Below are 16,055 nucleotides of genomic sequence, written 5' to 3'. Positions count from 1 at the left end.
TTGGCAATTAAGTCCTAGTGGGAAATAAATTCCCTATAGATATTTTAGAGTACAGACACAACAAATAGATAAACCAAAACATACCACTGTTAAAAAGAGTTTCAAATGCACAGTCATCTTTCAGTTTCCTTGGGGGACTGGAGCCAGAATCTCCCTGGATACCAGAAACTTTGAATACTCGAGTCCACTGTGTAAAATGGCTAGTACAGTCGGTTTTCCATGCCGTGCATAAGCAGAATTCACGAATATGGAAAGCCGACTGTACTCATGAAGCTAAACGCACAAAGTGCCCATGTGAAAAAATGCTAAGATGTATTTCTTTATAAACTTTTCCTCTAAATACTGGAAAAGTAGAAGGCACTTCTAGAGCCATGTACATGTGGATCCTGGGCACTAAAACTACTAAAAAAAATTATAATGTCATATGAGATGCTTCAAAGTGCTGCTGCTGCTACTGCTGCTAAGTCACCTCAGTTGTGTCCGACTCTGTGCGACCCCATAGATGGCAGCCCACCAGGCTCCCCTGTCCCTGGGATTCTCCAGGCAAGAATACTGGAGTGAGTTGCCATTTCCTTCTCCAATGCATGAAAGTGAAAAGTGAAAGTGAAGTCACTCAGTCATGTCTGACCCTCCAAGACTCCATGGACTGCAGCCTACCAGGCTCCTCCATCCATGGGATTTTCCAGGCAAGAGTACTGGAGTGGCTACATCTAATTAAAAACATTTAAGAAATTTAAAATGATTCAAAGGCTGCATAATGAAACAATAATAGAGGACACACCTCTCTTGAAAAATTAGCTAGTAAGAGGATTCAGAAGATATAATTCTTACTTGTGAGCAACAGTGTGTATATGCTAATTTTTAAATGTTTAACTTTTTAAATAAGAAAAATTGCAGCACTCTTCAATCAACTTAAGAAATACTGCTTCTTTGCATTTAATCATTGCTTGCTTCGAGGAGATTGGTAATGACATTTTCTTTGGTCAAGTTCTTGTTTCCATTCCAAAGGCTAAACTTTATTAAATCACTTGAGAGGTATAATTATACTCTTTTCAAATTTGCTTTTTCCCCTTATATTCTTACAGGTATAGTGAGGTTGTACAACCTGGTATATATAATACCATCAAAATTTACTTCAAAAATAGTCAAATATTGAATCTTATAAGTAAAATCATTTCTATGATACAGTATTTCAATTTTGAATAAATTCCTTTTTATTTCTCCATCAACTGGGGCAATGGCTATTACACAGCAATGAACAAAATTTACATTTCTTCAAAACCAAAGAGGAATCTCTAATACTTCCTTAATAAAAATAATCAAATGGGTTTTGTTTTTATCAACCTCCAGAAATTAATCAATGCTCCTGGCTCTTAGCTGAATATTTCTAAAATTCATTCATGATCTAATTATTCGTTAAAAAATTAAGGCAAAATGAGGGCCATTTGATGATATAGGTTATATAGTTATAATCTTTGGGCTTGTTCAATATGTGGTATTCAGTCTAGAAAGCAAGCAAAGAAAATAGTACAGCCCAGGAGTTGGTGATGGACAGGGAAGCCTGGCGTGCTGCAGTCCATGGGGTCACAAAGAGTCAGGCACAACTGAGTGACTGAACTGAACCAGAAGACGCGGGAAAAGAAAAACACTAAGAAGAGAATATTTTTAATCTCCGTAAGTAGATCCCTATATATTTCAAACACACTTTCATCAAAGACCCATTAGAGATAATACTTCTATATTGAAGTATTTATCAACAAAACTTGTGATTTATGGGCATTAGACAAGCATCTTGTATAAGAACTCACTCTCTTATTTTGCATGGAAAGAAAGAAAGAAAGAAAGAAAGTCACTCAGTCTTGTCCGACTCTTTGCAACCCCATGGACTATAGCCCGCCAGGCTCTTCCGTCCATGGCATTTTCCAGGCAAGAATACTGGAGTGGGCTGCCATTTCCTTCTCCAGGAGATCTTCCCGACCCAGGGACTGAAACTGGCTCTCCTGCATTTTAGGCAGACACTTTACCATCTGAGCCAGTAAGTACACAGTAATTAAGTGAACATCTAAACTTAGCCTAAAGTAAGGAAAGATAAAAGTGCCTTCCCTTTGAAATCCCTCAACCACCTTTTTGAAAGTCTTTTCACACACGTGGCCCTACCTCCTTCTTCCCTTGTTTCATTTCTGCTTTGCCCGTTCTGGCATCATCTCGCTACTTCGCGCCAGCTATGTGTGTTGCATATGACACCTTCTTGTGTTCCCTGGTTTGCCTGTTGAGAGTTTCAGGTGAACACATGTTGCTCAGATGTTCAGTTCCTTTCTGTCTTAATCACCTCTCATTCAAACCTTAGTAGCAAGGGAATTCATTTCAACTAACATGAAACTACAAAATCATATTGATAAAACTGGATCTTCTGAACTTCTCTGCATTTCTAGGAGGAAAAATATGGATATACCTTAAATTAGAAAGTCCGCACATCCAATCCACTAACCAGAATCATGTCAATTATCTCCCACGACATATTAAGTTCGTAAAGTCAATATCGATGAATATAAGAAATAAGCTCAACAAGTCTTCAAATATTCTGAGGAAGTCAGAAATCTCAGGGAAATTATCCATCCAGTTATACTCCTAGACTACAACTGTGAGTGAGTGAGTGAAGTCGCTCAGTCGTGTCCGACTCTTTGCGACCCCATAGACTATAGCCTACCAGGCTCCTCCGTCCATGGGATTTTCCAGGCAAGAATACTGGAGTGGGTTGCCATTAGACTGCAACTGTAAATCTGCATAATGTTAGATGCATTTCCAAATTAATTCTAAATCTAATCAATTAATTATTAACTGGTTCTTACTAAACTAATTATCAAATCTAAATTAAAATTATAATTTGAATATTTGTTATTAATTATTGATTGATTATTAATTTCTGATAAATTCTAAATTCAGTTCAGTTCAGTCATTCAGTCGTGTCCAACTCTTTGCGACCCCATGAATCGCAGCAGGCCAGGCCTCCCTGTCCATCACCAACTCCCGGAGTTCACTAAGACTCATGTCCATCGAGTCAGTGATGCCATCCAGTCATCTCATCCTCTGTCATCCCCTTCTCCTCCTGCCCCCAATCCCTCCCAGCATCAGAGTCTTTTCCAATGAGTCAACTCTTCGCATGAGGTGGCCAAAGTACTGGAGTTTCAGCTTTAGCATCATTCCTTCCAAAGAAATCCCAGGGCTGATCTCCTTCAGAATGGACTGGTTGGATCTCCTTGCAGTCCAAGGGACTCTCAAGAGTCTTCTCCAACACCACCGTTCAAAAGCATCAATTCTTAGGCGCTCAGCTTTCTTCACAGTCCAACTCTCACATCCATACATGACCACTGGAAAAACCATAGCCTTGACTAGATAGACCTTTGTTGGCAAAGTAATGTCTCTGCTTTTCAATATACTATCTAGGTTGGTCATAAGTTTTCTTCCAAGGAGTAAGTGTCTTTTAATTTCATGGCTGCAGTCACCATCTGCAGTGATTTTGGAGCCCAAAAAAAGTCTGACACTGTTTCCCCATCTATTTCCCATGAGCTGATGGGACCAGACGCCATGATCTTTGTTTTCTGAATGTTGAGTTTTAAGCCAACTTTTTCACTCTCCTCTTTCACCTTCATCAAGAAGCTTTTTAGTTCCTCTTCACCTTCTGCCATAAAGGTGGTGTCATCTGCATATCTGAGGTTATGGATATTTCTCCCAGCAATCTTGTTTCCAGCTTGTGCTTCTTCCAGCCCTGCATTTCTCAAGAAGCCCTAAATTAATTCTACTCTCTCCTAACAAGCTAAGGTAATATTTGATACCCTCTTCCATCTTCCCCATACTAAGTAATCAAATTTCCTGAGAAAAGGACATAATTTCCTATGACTAGACTCTAAGAATTCTCAGGGATTGGTAGTCAAGGACCAGAGTTGAAAGATACAGAAAGAACTTTCAGGAAAGTCACTGATTAGGAGGTGTGAAGATATCCAGCAGAAGCAATATTCCTTTGTGTTGGATAGAAACAGATCAGACCTCTAAAGCTAATTTAAGACAGGAAGAAGAGGCCTGCATAGCTTTTGGAAAATAAAAACATTAATTGTGTCCACTTCAATGAAATGAAATCTAAGTAAAGTCTGATGTGAAGAATAATCTGGGGTGACTCTGGCAGCTTAAATCAACAAAGACCTCCAATCACTAGAGACAAGACATGTTTTAAGTGTTAAGTGAAAGGAATAAGGGTTGGAAAGTGCCTTTTATCAGGAAATGTATGCTCAAGTTACACAAACCATGGAAATGAGATTATTTTAGGAAAACCAAAATAAGGACAAGATAAAAGTGAGAAGAACAGGGGTTACCTAGAAAGGTTGGAGAACATAATGTTAGTTTAAACTTTCAGTTAAACTCTTATGGAGTACAGCAGCTGTAACCCATAAAAGTACTCATCTTTTTAAAAAGTACTCATTTTTCCCACATTAAAGAATGCAAATTTCTCTACTAAAGGACTGACTTTGTATGAAGGCAGATTTTGCTCTTTGAGGAGAACAATATTACTTGTTTATCTTGAAAAAGCTCAAAATAATGAGCAGTGGGATAACTTTCAGCTGTACCAACCATGGTTTATTACACTGCTTCAAGTGCAAGCTTTTAGTTGCTTATATTCAAAACCAAATTAAATGAATCTAGTAAAAATGACACAATGGGAAAAAAACTAAAATCTACCTAATAATGAGTACTCACACATGCGTGGTGCATGCTAAGTCACTTCAGTCATATCTGACTCTTTGCAACCCCATAGACTGTAGCCCGCAGAATCATCTGTCCATGGGATTCTCCAGGCAAGAATACTGGAGTGGGTTGCCATTTCCTCTTCCAGGGGATCTTCCTGATCCAAGGACTGAATCCGTGTCTCTTATATCTCCTGCATTACAAGCAGGTTTTTTCCCATTAGCGCTACCCAGGAAGTACCAGTGTGTGCTCAGGTATAATTAACTGCCATATAGCTATGACAACTAAAGGCTAAATGAGATCGAGCCGTCCCATTAAAGTCATAAAAGGCTTTAGAGAGACGAGTTTGTCCATTTGTTTATTTATATTAAGGTATAGATAGCATGGTCCATATTTTAAAAACTATAAATGACTTTCTGCTAGGTTATATTTATCTATCTTCTTATCTATCTATGCAGATTCATTTTAATTCAGGTATTTAGTTTCTAAGTGATATTACATAAAGGGTGTGTGTGTGTGTGTGTGTGTGTGTGTGTATGTAAGGAAGGCACTCAAATTAATGCCCTAAATGAGAGAATCTAAGAGAAAACTATACTTATTCTACTTATTTCCTTCTTCCAAAGATAGATTTGCCTTAAAGAGCCATATTTTTCCTCGTATACCTAATGCTGTTGCCTTCACTAGACAATTTATCAAAAACTTTAACAGAGTATAGTTGTAAATTTCACCCTTTCCATCTCTCAGAGTAATGTCTCATGTCCATTCACTCAGAGAAAAAATAACTTTATTTATCAGCTTCAACGCGTTTGAAGGCAAAGTAAGCTAAAATTTACCAAAATTGCTCTGATTTTGTGCCAGGAAAAAATCTGGGAAAAGCTAAATCAACTGGGACATTTCAAGTTGAGAAGAGTGGTTAAGAAGATAGAAAATTATCATTTTAAAACAGATATTAGATGCCACAGCTTTGTGGGTATTCTTCTGAGCTAATAATGACTTGAATCATAGGGTATGGAGTCTGAAGGGAAACTACTTGTTAGCAGTTCCTACCACTCCCACCCTTTTTGCAAGAGAGAAAATTGTTATGTCTAAATCATCACCTAAACAAACACTTCTCCATTTTTGGAATTAAAAAAACAACAACACTTTAATGCATGATACAGTATCTTCATTGTGAACAAATGAGAAGTAATCCATAACATATTGGTTAAGCTGCTGACAACCCACTCCAGTATTCTTGCCTGAGAAATCCCAGGGACAGAGGAGCCTGGCTGGCTACAGTCCATGGGTTCACAAAAAGTTGAACAAGACTGAAGCAGCTTAGTACAAAGCTTCTGAAAGAAATAATACTAAGCAAGAGAAGCTAAATTTGATAGCCCGGGTTTCTCGTATGTGACTGCTGCTGCTAAGTCGCTTCAGTCGTGTCTGACTCTGTGCAACCCCATGGAGATGGTAGCCCACCAGGCTCCCCTGTCCCTGGGATTCTCTAGGCAAGAACACTGGAGTGGGTTGCTGTATGTGATTAAGTGTTAGTATTAGTTGCTCAGTACTGTCTGATTCTTTGTTACCCTATGGACTGTAGCACGCCAGGCTCCTCTGTCCGTGGGATTCTCCAGGCAATAATACTGGAGTGGGTGGCTATTCCCTTCTCCAGGGGATCTTTCTGACCCAGGGATCGACTGCTCCATTAATATTTAGTCTATTAAAGTTAATTCCACGAGCATTAACAAGCTACTATGTGGGGAGGGTGTGGATGGTACCTGTTCTAAATATCTGATCTGTGAAGCTTATAGCTAAAGACACAAGAATACCACAAGCACGTTCATACTGGTAACTTTCTATCAGAAAGGATCAGAAAGAGAGAAGCCTGGTCTACAAAAGATCTGGAGAGGGGGAAAAGATGCATGTGTTATTATAATTCTTTGAAGCTGAGATAGAACAGTTCTTTATCTAAAGCTTCTAAGCAATGTGAATATCTTCAGTAAGTGAAAAGGCATTCTCCAAACTTTCATACTTAGAAATGCATTAATCAGTTTCAAGAACTAGAAAGTTAGACAATAAGGAAATTTCCAAGAGCTGGCTGTTTATGAGAACAAAGTGTTTTACAAACAGGGACATTAAACGCCTCCGCTAAAATTGAAAGGACACTGTCTAAAACATACAGTCTATCACTGTGCTGAGTAATAATTACTCATTCATTTTTCTTGCTGGAAGTACATCTGCAGCATTTAAATTCAAGGAAGCTGAATCCTCAGTAGAGCCATTTTGAGAAGAAGCCAGCACATACTGAACGATTCATAACCCTTAGTTGAGAATATGTCCTGTAGAGCTAGTGACCCTCTTAAAGAAAGACTTGATTTGCAGTAACTAGAGGCTTAGTGAAAGTGAAAGTGTTAGGCACTCAGTTATGTCTGACTCTTTGCGATCACATGGACTGTAGCCTGTCAGGCTACTCTGTCCATGGGATTCCCCAGGCAAGAACACAGGAGTGGGTTGCCATTCCCTTCTGCAGGGGAGTTTCCTGACCCAGGATTGAACCTGGGTTTCCTGCTTTGCAGGCAGATTATCTACCATTTGAGCCACCAGGTCTTAGGTATTGGGCACAATAATGGCCTGCTGTGGCTTATTGAGTTTCTCTCCTAGAAATTTTGAGCAGACATTGAAAGTGTGGTGGTGATTATAACTCAAGTAAGGAATTATGTAGGGAGGTTTTCTAATAATCAGCTTGTCACAGGCTTGCAGGTTCAGGCCATGGAGAGTTGAGGCACTAAATTTATTTTTTATTCTTTCTATAACCACAATGAAAAAAGTAAAAGTGAAGTCGTGTCTGACTCTTTGTGACCCCATGGACTATAGCCTGGCAGGCTCCTCTGTCCATGGGGATTCTACAGGCAAGAATCCTGGAGGGGGTTGGCATTCCCTTCTTCAGGGGATTTTTCTGATCCAGGGATGAAACCCAGGTCTCTTGCATTGCAGGCAGATTCTTTACCATCTGAGCCACCAGGGAAGCCCTATAACCACAATACCCAGGCCAATTCTAACCAAAATAAAAACACTTAATCCTCATTCTATATCCAAATTTCTCCAACTTTCCCCAAAGGCCTTAACAGCCATTTTTGGCTCTCATATTGAGCCGTTGAGATGTGCTGTTGCTCCATCTCTAACAGGCAACCCCTGTAACCCTACCCTTCATTCCCTGCTTGAATTTTTTTTTTTTTTGGCTTTTCCAGAATATCATCCAGGTGGAATCACACATTATGTAGCCATTTCAGATGGGCTTCTTTCACTTATTAATATGCATTGAAGCTTTCTCCATGTTTTTCTTTCTCTTTTTTTAAATTTATGTATTATTTTTGGCTTCACTGGGTCTTCATTACAGTGTGTTGGCTTTTCTCTAGTTTCAGTGAGCGGGGGTTACTCTCTATTGTGGTGCACAGGTTTCTCACTGCAGGGGCTTCTCTTGTTGCAGAGTGTAGGTTCTAGGGAGCATGGCTTTCAGTAGTTGGAGTGCACAGGCTTAGTTCCCCTGTGACATGTGGGATCTTCCCAGACCAGGGATTGAACCCATGTCTTCTGCATTGGCAGGTGAATTTCTAACCACTGGACCATCAGGGAAGTCCTTGAATAATTGAAATTTTTATTATTGAGACCATTGGAGATTCACGTGCCACTTCTAAGAAACAATAGAGATAAACTTTGCCCAGTCTCCCCAGTGATAAGTAATATTTTACAATACCATAGGATTCTGTCCCACCCAGGATACTGACATCACTACAACCCACTGAACTTATTCAGATTTTCCTAATTTGTATGCATATTTGTGTGCATGTGTTTAGTTCTACGCTTGTGTTCATTTTTGAATAATAATTTTACCTGTAATAAATGGAGTACTTGCTATCTGCCTGGCACTGTTCTAACTTCTTTATGTGTATAATCTTGTCTATTACTCATGGATTAAGGACTATACTGGGCTGACCTAGTGGCTTGGATGGTAAAGCATCTGCCTGCAATGCAGGAGACCAGAGTTTGATCCCTGGGTTGGGAAGATTCCCTGAAGAAGGAAATGGTTCCCCACTCCAGTATTCTTTCCTGGACAATTCCCTGGACAGAGAAACCTGGCAGGCTACAGTCCACGGGGTCACAAAGAGTCGGACAGGACTGAGCGACTAACACTTTCACTTTTTACTTAGCTGTGTTTTACAGATGAGAGTCTAAGTAATGTGGCAGTGGCAAAGCCGGGCCAATTCACTTTACCACCAGGCCACACATCTCTCGTTACTACAGAGCCCCTTTCGGTTACAATGTTCAGCCCTGTAGAACCAGACCGTGTTCAGAGGGCATGAGGCCAGGAACACGCTTCTGAAATAGCTATAAAAGTCAATGTCAGTTGCACTCGCTCTCTGTGATGGCCCACACTGTGTCTGTAGAGTGTGCTTCTCTCTGACCTAAATAAATCCATTTCTTACCTATAGAAAAAAAAAGTCAATGTCTCTTACAGAGGATTTTTAGGACAGTGAAAATTATTCTGTTACCCTAACGGTAAGTGTAAGAATTTATGCATCTGTCAAAACCCATAAAACTGTGGAATAGAAAAAGTGAACCCTAAGTGAAGCATGGGCTTTAGTAAATAATAATGTATCAATATTGGTTCATCAATTGTGAAAAATATACCACACTATTGCAATATGTTATTAAAGAGGGAAGGAAGTGAATGGGAACTCTGTACCTTTGCTCAATTTTTCTGTAAATCTAAAAACAATTTTTCTATAAACTAATTCTAAAAATACTCTATTAATTTACAAAATAGTAATAGACTCAGAAACAGAAAACAAACTTATGGTTGCTGCTGTTCAGTCACCCAGTTGTGTCCGATTCAGGGACCCCATTGACTGAAGCACACCAGGACTCTCTGTCCCTCACCATCTCTTGAAGTTTGCCCAAGTTCATGTCCATTGCATCAGTGATGCTATCCAGCATCTTATGGTTACCAGAAGGGAAAGGGAAGGAGGAATAAATTAGGAGTCTAGGATTAAATTATACACACTACTAAACATAGAGTAGATAGCCAACAAGGACCTACTGTATAGTCTAGGGAACCATACTCAATATCTGTAATAAGCCGTGATGGAAAAGAATCTAAGAAATATATATATATATATATATATATATATATATATAAAACTTAATCACTTTGCTGTACACCTGAAACTAACACAAGACTGCAAATCAACTGTATTTAATTAAAAATTTAAAAATAATAATCTATTAATTTTTAAAAAGTTTTTAAAGAGTCAATGGCTCTTTCAGATGGACCTAATCACAAAGTAACTGAAAATGCTTTTATCTTTGGAAATCTCCAAACTGTGGTCACTGAGCATTTATATTTCGTGAGCTCTCTTGGATTATCTGAAGTGGCAGGAAACGAGTGACAAAAACTCAGGCACTTAGAGGGTGCCCTGGGGATCTGTGCAGCTTTTTTCCCCTTCCACATCTTTCCCTGCATGGACCTCAGTGGCTGAGCAGAAGGAGGGCAGGCAGAGTAAAGTGTCTGTAATTCCCATCCATTCCTGAGCCCCGTGGAATCTGAACTTATGCTTACTGCATTGTCACTTGAACATTCAATCTTAACTGTCAAGATGTTCTTCAAGGCAGAGAAAGGACTTCAACATGATATGCCAGAATCTCTTTTCCATACACTTTTTGGCAGCTACGAAAGAAAATGCTGCTCCTATTCTCAAAAATACTGTTTTTATGTTCCTGTGGAAATTCACAAAGGGGATATTATATTTAATCTTTACCACAAGAAGAAATACTTATTTCTGATGGAAATAATACTAGACATGGATATCATGGAAAATATTATATAAGCTTTTATATTGAGTGGGGAATCCACTTTGTACCTCTAGAATATTGTACATCCACCAATCAGGAGGATGGCCAATGACTACCCACTGTGGAATTTGTTCCTTTGACAAACACGCTGTGCTCCAGGCAAACTCTACCTCTACACATTATCATATAAAACCTGAGACACAGATTAATCTTAGCAGCTATTTGGAGGAAGATAACTGAACATACCTCACCCTCCTCCACCCCAAATCACAATCCAATATTAATTCATAATCTTTTTCATTGGCTTTGGTAATTGTACCCTTTGAAGACAATCTATGAATATGCGTAGAGCCCTTAGGCACCTTAATTGCCATTTCATCCAATTAACAAGTTATTAAAAATGCTTTGTGTGAGTACCCCTTCCCTCTTCCTTTCATCAGCAAAGAGTGAGCATAGCCTGTAAGGATGAAGGGCAGGAAGCAGTCACAGCAATGGCAGATAACAAAGGTTTCAAAAACAAACAGCCAACTTCGTCCCATCTCACTTTTTTTAAAGTTTTTTTTTTTTTTCAATTTTTAAAAATTTTTGGCTGCACCATATGGCATGTCGGATCTTAGTTCCCTGACCAGGGATCAAACCCACACTCCCTACATTGGAAACTCAGAGTCTTAACCACTGGATCACCATGGAAGTCCGTAAAAAATATTTGTTTATTTGGCTGTACTGGCTTTTAATTGCGGCATTCGGTAATCTTCCATCTTCATTGCAGCATGCAGGATTTTTTGTTGTGACATGTGGGATCTAGCTCTCTGACCAGGTATTGAACCTGGGCCGCCTGCATTGGGAGCTTAGAGTCTGAATCTCTTGACCACCGGGGAAGTCCTCTCCCATCTCACTTTGTCATTTGACCCTCTAGGTTCAGGTTTTAACGATCAATTCTTCTCCTTTACTAGTTCTTAGGGGACTAGTCCAGAGAAGGCAATGGCACCCCACTCGAGTAGTCTTGCCTGGCAAATCTCATGGACGGAGGAGCCTGGTAGGCTGCAGTCCATGGGGTCGCTAGGAGTTGGACACAACTGAGCGACTTCACTTTCACTTTTTACTTTCATGCATTGGAGAAGGAAATGGCAACCCACTCCAGTGTTCTTGCCTGGAGAATCCCAGGGATGGGGGAGCCTGGTAAGCTGCCGTCTATGAGGTTGCACAGAGTCAGACACGACTGAAACAACTTAGCAGTAGCAGGGGACTAGTCATGAGATGTTCCTGAAGTTTCAGTATGTTGCTAGAGTCATTTTTATGTAAAGTGTTATGGACAGATTGTTTTCAGAGCAAATGAGAAGCAGATCATACTTACAGCTAAATTGGCAGAGAGATCCATTTAATACTGCAATCAGCCTTTTCCTCACTCATCCATGGAAGGAAATGGGCATAGTTAACCTCAAGAAAAGGAACCTGACTTGAGAGAACAATCAAATAAATATATTTTAAGGGACTTCTATTTCCTATAACAACCAGGATGGCTATCAAGTTAACCTATGATAATGCTGCTGCTGCTGCTAAGTCACTTCAGTCGTGTCCAACTCTGCACGACCCCACAGACGGCAGCCCACCAGGCTCCCCCGTCCCTGGGATTCTCCAGGCAAGAACACTGGAGTGGGTTGCCATTTCCTTCTCCAATAACCTATGATAATGAACAACCCTCAAATCTCCATGACTCCATCCAGGTTTATTTTTCTTCATGAAATGTGTCCAGCATGGGTCAGCAGAGTCTCCACTTCATTTAGTCTCCCGGGTCCCAGGATGATAGAGACTTCATGCTAATTCATGATCCCACCATCTCTGAGGCTTCCCTTGTAGCTCAGTCAGTAAAGAATCTGCTTGCAGTGCAGGAGACCCGGGTTCAATCCCTGGGTTGGGAAGACCCCCTGGAGAAGGAAATGGCAACCCACTCCAGTATCCTTGCCTGGAAAATCCCATGGACAGAGGAGCCTGGTGGGCTGCAGTTCATGGGGTCTTGAAGAGTCGGGCACAATTGAGCAACTAATACTTATTTACCACCTCTGAAGCAGGAGAAAGAAATGTGCAGTTGGTACCACCAATTAAATCCTTCTACTTGGAAGTGGCACATATCACTTCCACTCATATTTTATGGGCTGAAGTCAAGTCACCAGCCATACTTAACTTTAAGGGGACAGGAAATTGCAATCTTAACAAGGACCCAGAAGGAGGAAAATCAGAATATTTGTGAGTAATTATTACCATGCTGCCTATTCCCTGTGACTGACTCAGGAGTTTAATGATACACTGTGGTTTGAGAATTTAGCATTGAGTGTGTGACTCTATGAAAGTGTACCCTGAAGGTTTATGATAAGATCTAGTGTCTTGTGGGAGAAAGCTATTTAACTAATAAGTTAGCTTTGTGGTCCCCAACTTGTTGTCACATTTGCTATAATTCAAGGAAGTTGATAAAAACTGTATCTCTTATAAGCATACTTAGTTGTCCCTTATGAGAACTTTCTATTGTTTTAGGAACTAAGAAAAGCTTTGTCTTCCATTGACGAGTTGGCATGTTTCCAGTTGGAAATTAATTAGAATCTGTGGACTCTGCAGAGAACTAGGTTATAAGCTTTGAATTAGCCCCAAGAGTTAACCTATTTTCTTATCTGCTTTTAACCTTGTTTCCTCCATTGTAATTAATTGTAAAACAATGGTATTATATTTGTCCTTTAGATAAACTATCTCCAGCCCTTTTGTGAGATATGGAGAATGAACAAAGAATTGGAAGTCGGGGTGTGGGGGGCACGGGGTGAACTTGTCACTTTGTTAAAAACAATAGCTTTCCTGGTGGTGATGTTGTACTATAGTAATGGGCTTTCCAGGTGGTGCTAGGAGTAAAGATCCCTCCTGTCAAAGAAGGAGATGTAAAGAGATGTGGGTTTGATCTTGGGTGGGGAAGATCCCCTGGAGGAGGGCATGGCAACCCACTCCAGCATTCTTGTGTAGACAATCCTTTGGACAGAGGAGCCTGGTGGGCTAATAGGGTCGCAAAGAGTCAGACATGACTGAAGTGACTAAGCACGCATGCACTATATAATGCAAGATGTTGCTACTGGGGGCAACTGTACAAAGGATATACAGGGTTCCTGTGAGTTATTTCTTACAACTGCATGTGAATCTGTAATTATCTCAAAGTTAAAAGCTTTTTTTTTAAAAAAAAATCTACAATAGCTTTCCAGAGATGCTGCTAGTGCAGGTGATTTAAGTTTTTTTAAAGGACTTGAAAATGTCAAGATTCTCTTTCAAACCAATAATGTAATGAAATTCCCAATTTACCGTGCAATAGAAATCATTGTGGCAATGACTTGAAACCACAGATAAGGGATATTTCCATGAATTACTTAAAAGAAAAGGCACAAGATTCATATATTTAAAAAGTGAGAAGCATTGCTGAAGTCTCCCCACCTCCACTGCTGTCATGTCAAAGCCAGAGTTTCCCAAAGAACTCAAACAGCTACAAAACTCTCCGTCAGACATCTGAGCTTTGAAACAACCGATGAGAGCCTGAGGAGCCATTTTGAGCAATGGGGAATGCTCACAGACTGTGTGGTGATGAGGGCTTCAAACACCAAGCACTCCAGAAGCTTCGGGCTTGTCACGTGTACCACGGTGGGGAAGGTGGATGCGGTCATGAAGGCGAGGCCACGCAAGGTGATGGAAGAGTTGTGGAGCCCAATGGCCGTCTCAAGAGAAGATTCTCAAAGACCTGGTGCCCACTTAACTGTGAAAAAAAGATTTTTATGGGTGGCACTAAAGAAGACACTGAAGAACATTACCTGAGAGATTATTTTGAACCGTATGGGGAAACTGAAGTGTTTGAAATCATGACTGATTGAGACAGTGGCAAAAAGAGAGGCCTTGTTTTTGCAACCTTTGATACCGTGACTCCATAGACAAGACTGTCATTCAGAAATTCCACCCTGTGAATGGCCACAACTGTGAAATAAGGAAAGCCCCATCCAAGCAAGAGATGGCTAGTGTTTCATCCAGCCAAAGAGGTGAAAGAGATTCTGGAAACTTTGGTGGTGGTTGTCAAGGTGGTTTCAGTGGGAATGACAACTTTGGTCATGGAGGAAACTTCAGTGGTGAAGGTGGCTTTGGTGGCAGCCGTGATGATGATGGATGTGGTGGCAGTGGGGACAGCTATAATGGATTTGGTGATGATGGAAGCAGTGTTCAAGGTGGCAGAATCAATGATTTTGGCAATTACAATGATCAGTCTTCAAATTTTGGACCCATGACAGGAGGAAACTTCGGAGGACGAAGTTCAGGCCCTTGTGGTGGTTGAGGCCAGTACTCTGCCAAATCTTGAAACCAAGATGGCCATGGTGGTTCCAGCAGCAGCAGTAGCCATGGCAGTGGCAGAGGTTTTAATTACTGCCAGGAAACAAAGCTTAGCAGGAGAGGAAAGTCAGACAAAGGACAGGGAAGCTACAGATTACAACAGATTTGTGAACTCAGCCACGCAGAGTGGTGACAGGGCCTAGCTGCTACAAAGAAGACATGGTTTAGACAATACTCATGTGTATGGGCTAAAAACTTGAGGACTATACTTGTGACTAATTGTGTAACAGCTTATTTTAGTTTCTGTTCTGTGGAAAGTGTAAAGCATTCCAACAAAGGGTTTCAATGCAGGGCTTTTTTTTTTTTTTTTTTTTTTGCACCCATGCTGTTGATTGCTAAATCTAATAATCTGAATCAATGTGTATTTTTTTCAATGTGTTGTGTAAAGTTAGCCTACTCTGAGGCCATTTTGGTAAATTACCCGCAGTGTGAAGTTAGAATTCCTTCAGAGTAATGCCAGTTTCCATTTGAAACTTATTTACAACCTGCTTTGATGGAGAAGCTGCTGTCTTCAGAACCTTGGTGTAGTTGAACTGACAGTTATGTGTTGTGACCTGGAGTTCATTGTTAGAAGGGTCACCCATGAAAAGTCATGGAGTTTCTGTTTTTTTTGTTTGGTCATTAATGATTGTTGGCAATATATCTAAATTGAGTAGATATGTATGCAATATATCTAAATTGAATTATGGTACCAGATAAAGTTATAGATGGGAATTAAGCTTCTGTATCATCCATTATCATGGGTAATCAATAAAAGATTTAATACCCTCTGAGCGCCGAAGAACTGATGCTTTTGAACTGTGGTGTTGGAGAAGACTCTTGAGAGTCCCTTGGACTCCAAGGAGATGCAACCAGTCCATTCTGAAGGAGATCAGCCCTGGGATTTCTTTGGAAGGAATGATGCGAAAGCTGAAACTCCAGTACTTTGGCCACCTCATGTGAAGAGTTGACTCATTGGAAAAGACTGATGCTGGGAGGGATTGGGGGCAGGAGGAGAAGGGGATGACAGAGGATGAGATGACTGGATGGCATCACTGACTCACTGGACGTGAGTCTGGGTGAACTCCGGGAGTTGGTGATGGACAGGG

General features: G+C 40.4%; 1 pseudogene; it reads left to right on the top strand.

Moving 5' to 3' along the window:
• The first annotated feature begins 14,041 nt into the window (after window positions 1-14,041).
• LOC147372568 (heterogeneous nuclear ribonucleoprotein A1-like) lies at window positions 14,042-15,100 on the top strand (annotated as a pseudogene).
• The last annotated feature ends 955 nt before the right edge of the window (window positions 15,101-16,055 follow it).

Source organism: Bos grunniens, chromosome 5 (genome assembly GCF_055505025.1).
Source record: "Bos grunniens cultivar Pamir isolate PY7600 chromosome 5, Bosgru_T2T1.0, whole genome shotgun sequence".
In the NCBI taxonomy this organism is placed as follows: domain Eukaryota; kingdom Metazoa; phylum Chordata; class Mammalia; order Artiodactyla; family Bovidae; genus Bos; species Bos grunniens.
The sequence above is the reverse complement of the archived record's forward strand: the minus strand, read 5'-3'. Positions and strand labels throughout refer to the sequence as shown.